The sequence below is a fragment of the Sprattus sprattus genome (assembly GCF_963457725.1).
Source record: "Sprattus sprattus genome assembly, chromosome: 8".
Lineage (NCBI taxonomy): Eukaryota > Metazoa > Chordata > Actinopteri > Clupeiformes > Clupeidae > Sprattus > Sprattus sprattus.
The window spans coordinates 16093908-16098907 of record NC_137927.1 but is presented as its reverse complement, the minus strand read 5'-3'; the positions used below and the strand labels follow the sequence as shown (position 1 = coordinate 16098907).

Here is a 5000-nt window from a genome sequence, read left to right as displayed (position 1 = left end):
AGCAGGATATGCCCTTCTAACACTCCCAATTTTGCATTCTGTTACAGTTTCCTTATGACTATATTACCTTATGAATTTCAATTGAAAGAGTTGCAAAACACTTCTGTGGTTTTAGAGGATCCAGAGTATGCATGAATTTATGGGATCTACAAATATTTTATGTCTTGCTCAAAGTAAATGTAAATAATGCAATTGAATAACACATTACATTAAATTACACTAAATAAATGTATATGAAATATATGTTTGGAAGCAAAGAATGTACAGTTCTTAAGAGCAACTAATACTAATCTAAAGATAATAAGATATTCACTGCCTCGGCTCAGTGTGTCTAGCATTTGGTGTGTTTAGCCTATGCAAAGGAGGAAATCCCGAGTAACTGTCCTGGGCTATGCATCAATACACATGAGCTCAGTACTGGTAATTACATATTCCATCTCATTAACTGTGTGGGTGTGTTCAGTGAATGTATATGCTAGTCCGAAGAGATTACACTTACCTTAACCTGTCATCTGCCTCACTAAGCCATGACTGAATGCCACAACCAGTTGTGTAGGGACACACACACACACACACACATACACCGTTGGCTTCAGAGTGAACCTACAGTTCAGTGATTACAGGAGCCAGCAGTTTCATCCTGGAACCCTGGTTATTAGTGCAGATATGGAAGTTTCATTCCAACTGCACGCTTGTTAGCCAAGTCCTCCGTGTGTGTGTGTGCTTGTGTGTGTGTGTGTGTGTGTGTGTGTGTGTGTGTGTGTGTGTGTGTGTGTGTTTGTGCGCGCCTGCCTCATCTTAAGCGGGATGAGTAACGCGGGAAAGGTCAAAGTGACATTAAGCCATTTTTTGCTCAGCATATTCGTTTTTCTTTTTTTTATCCTTCCTAAACCTCCCCGCGCAGAACTCCACTTGCCCCCACGCTCCGTTGCACATTACCAGCTCTATGTGGAAATTTGGTCGCTGACCTCTCGCCTCAAGGTCAATGCCACGGCCTGATGAGCATCCACTGTGCTGTTTACATATAAGCACAGTATTAATGGGAAAGTTTTCAGATATGGTTCATGTTCCAACAGTGTATGAACAGACAATGCAAATATATATTTGCGTGTGCCTTCATTTATCTTCTGGTATGTGTTCAAGTGTGGAGTACCTGTGGTTCTGATATGCACAGCTAATGAAGCTGAGGAAAATCAGACTTTTTAAATCCAGCATGGGGCAGTGGTATAAATATACCGTGTATAAATATCAGTATGATCAAGAGAGAACACACAGTGGTAAACATCTTAAAAGCAGAGGCAGCCAATTAGAGAGAGAGAGAACTCATCTGCGCACTGACCTCAATGAACAACACAAACAAAAGCAGTGCGCATGCACACACACACGCACACACACACTTTCTCTCTCACACACACACACACCACGCATATGGACAGAGGTATTCACTGTCTCACTGCAGGATTCTGGATATTCTCCAAGCACTGATCTCTCTGTTGCTCACAGTGAAGCAGAGTATAAGAGTATGAGTAAACATATCAATAGGAGCAGAAGTAGACCAACCACACCGCTGCTTCCCATCCACTGTTGTTTATTTGTGCATAGAAGAATGCAGTATGTTAGTCTAAGTGGGCTGGTGGTGGATTGTTCAGCCACTGAGCTGATTGACACAAGGACTGCATTCCAGTGGTTTCCCAATAGGAGACATGGCCATACCTGTCTGCATCCAATACAGAACACTGCAGTCGTTCAGTGCACAGAAACATACGGGTACACAAAGAGAGATACATACATCTCACATCTATACACACACACACACACACTGTCATCCACTAACACCCACATTCACACACTCTATTTAAACCATCAGATAAAAGCGCACATTTCAACTCAGTTCCCTCTCTACCTTGCCAACAACACACAAACGTATGTTCTCAGATGCAAAGAGTCTGAAGAAGGAAACAGGCAGCAGCCATCCATCTGCAGCTGCTCTGCTCCCACTGACAGATAGTGGTGTAAGGAGAATTATACCCAAAGCGGACATTTATTTCAACTAGCTGCAGTTGCTTTCTTTTCCCCTCTGCTGTGTGGACACACAGAGAAGGAGCGAGTTGGCAGTACACCGAAAGCAGCCAGCAACAAATAATCTGTGATAACTGTCAGCGTTTATGCCTGTTATGAGCTTGCCAACAGCGTTTTATGATCTTGCTTGGGTTGTGAGTGGTTTCAACATCACCGTCTGTTTTTCCAAATAGATCTTTAATATGTGATGGCAGATATCTCAATTTTTTTGTCTCCAGCCTGTTCCTTCCCCCATTGTCTAAGTCTTACTCTCTCTGTTTGAAGTGCTGGGATGTGTGCTGAATTGGTAGATTTTTGCGTATATATATATACATATATATATATATATATATATACACGATTGCTGACAGGTGTTTACATGCTACATAATGATGCTTTTAGCATGCTGATACAAACTCATCTCTCTCTCTCTCTCTCTCTCTCTCTCTCTCTCTCTCTCTCTCTCTCTCTCTCTCTCTCTATATATATATATATATATATATATATATATATATATATATATATATATATATATATGAGTTTGTATCAGCATGCTAAAAGCATCATTATGTAGCATGTAAACACCTGTCAGCAATCGTGGATATGATGATGCATGGGGTGACAACGAAGAGTCAAGATCCAATATAAATAATATTTGTCAAGAACCTTGTTAACAGAGCCCTTTGATGACACTGTACACACTATTAGCGGTGCTGATTCCCACCACTTCACACCCTGAAAGAAAGAGCGGGGATTGTGAGAGGGGAAGATGAGGGGCCTCTGTGAGCTTGGGCAAAGTCAAGATGAAGGACAAGAGAAACACTGGATGTTCACTGTCTTCCTCCTGCAGAGACGGGAGGTGTCTTCAGAGAAAGCGCATCTCTCTTTCTCTCTATCTCTATCTCCCTCTTTCTCTCTCTCTCTCTCTCTCTCTATCTCTCTCTGTTGGGTAATCTATGCCACTTAGGTAATGGCAAAAAGGGCAATAGCTGCCTTTTCAACACAAGCATTCACGTGGACAGACTAGCAGCAAATAGCAGCCCAGAATTGCTCTCAAGTGGCACTAATTTGATACACCAAATTCAAAGTGACACATTTATCGATCAACTAATCGTTCATTTAAAAACAATCTGTTTGTACTGTTTGTGTTTAGGTGTGTGTCTTTTTTAACCATGATTAATTTGGCTCATGGTAGCTATTATTTTATTTATTTGTTATGCCTGACAATTGCGTTTGAATTGTAATTCTGTGAGATTTCCCAAGCCCCTACCCTTCCCTTGTGACAGCAACCAAAGTTAACGCATTCAAATCAAGCATTCTGCAGAAGAACATACACATCTCTCTGGCTTGCCTTTACTTGCCTTCATTTGTGACAGCCAGGGTAAGACAAAGTGCCCTTTCTCGCATTGTTTGTCATTGTTGTGAAATTAAACCATTATTAAAACATCTCAATGCAGCACAATGGGCCTAACTTAGATCAGAATAGCCTATCATTAAGCGTCACAACAAACAAACTGGTCTGGCCTTGTTAATGAAAACAAGTGGACTCGCTAGTTCTTTTGTGAGCCAACTTGTAAACAGATACCAAATAAATATGGATTACATTTACAATTGTTCACGCAATTATTTTTGGATATCAAATACGTTAGCCTATCTGTCACCCCTTTCTTGTGGGGCACTGATAGCTCTAAACATAAAAACACTTACAAAGCACTTACATTCCCCTTGGTTTGCCCCTGAAACTATGCAAAAGTTATTGTACATAATACAATTGTTATGTATATTAAGGGGTTCTTAATTGGCAGACATGCTCTCTGCATTTTACCTTAACATTAATATTTAATTATTACTTAAGAACACTGCCCTGAAATATGTATGTTATACAATGCATGATTGCGGGTCTTACGGTTAAACAAAATTCAAGGGATTTGTAGGGAGTTAGGTGTTTACAGATTGAAGGCAATCTCTTAATTATCCTTTAATAAACATAAATTCCAAACAATAAACCATTGCTCTAATGTTTACTTTTATGTTTGTATAAACAAGGCTCACTATAAGTAGGCTATGAATTGCCAACAAAGACCTTTTGAGTAGGCCTTGTAATAAACCTTGAACTTTACATTTAAAATGCATGCCTTCATAAGCACATTACCTGCTGTCTTGCCAAACGTTAGCATGTTAGCAAGATTTTATCTGTGCAAACTCGGCTGTTAGTTTGCAGGGGTTTGCATACCTTTTAAGTAGTTAGCTAACTAGTTTTACACCAAACCTACTTACTGCTGCTTTAAAAAGAGCAATATTTTGTGTGTCAAAGCGTATACAAACAATTAAAACAGGAACAGTAGGGTTGGAAATTGCTAAATCCTCAATTTGGTGAGGATGGTGCCTTTTTTCCACTTTAGCACCCGCCCCCAAATTGTTTGTGCACATCCCTGGGGTCATATTATGTTATAAAAAAATGTACTGGCCCTTGGTAAGACCGGCACACCGGGACAATTCCTGAACTTTCCAATGGCCCCTCCATGTCTGGGCATTCACCAGTCAGCTATTATTTTCACATTAAGCCAGCGAGGATGCCTCACTTTCCAAACAGGACTTGTTTATGGATGTGAAAATAACCACCACTGCCCTAAGAAACATGAAACCTCCTGTATTTGGATTTTCTCTAGTTTTTCATTCCTTTTCTATTTCTTTCTTCCTTTGAGCATCCTGAAAAGGTTCTCTTTTTCAGTGTCAAGGGATGTGACCAGAATAGAGATCATTGAACTTCTCCAGGTTGAGACCACAGGCTCAGAACACAGAGTGTCCTTTGCTTTTTTACGCTGCTTTGTTACAAGCACATACTCTCTGCTCCAGTTCCATTTTCATCTTTCATTGAAGCTACCAAGGATGTCTCTACACATGAGATCCTGTGGTTCAACCTTGTGGATTTACAGGAAAAA

At 40.3% G+C, this 5000-nt stretch overlaps 1 protein-coding gene across 1 annotated transcript in view; it reads right to left on the bottom strand.

Annotated features, from left to right (window-relative positions):
• Positions 1-5000, bottom strand: part of LOC308369167 (RNA-binding Raly-like protein) — a gene marked incomplete at its 5' end in the record, with an annotated part of 48619 nt that overhangs the window by 16095 nt on the left and 27524 nt on the right. The gene's annotated exons all lie outside the window — the stretch shown is intronic.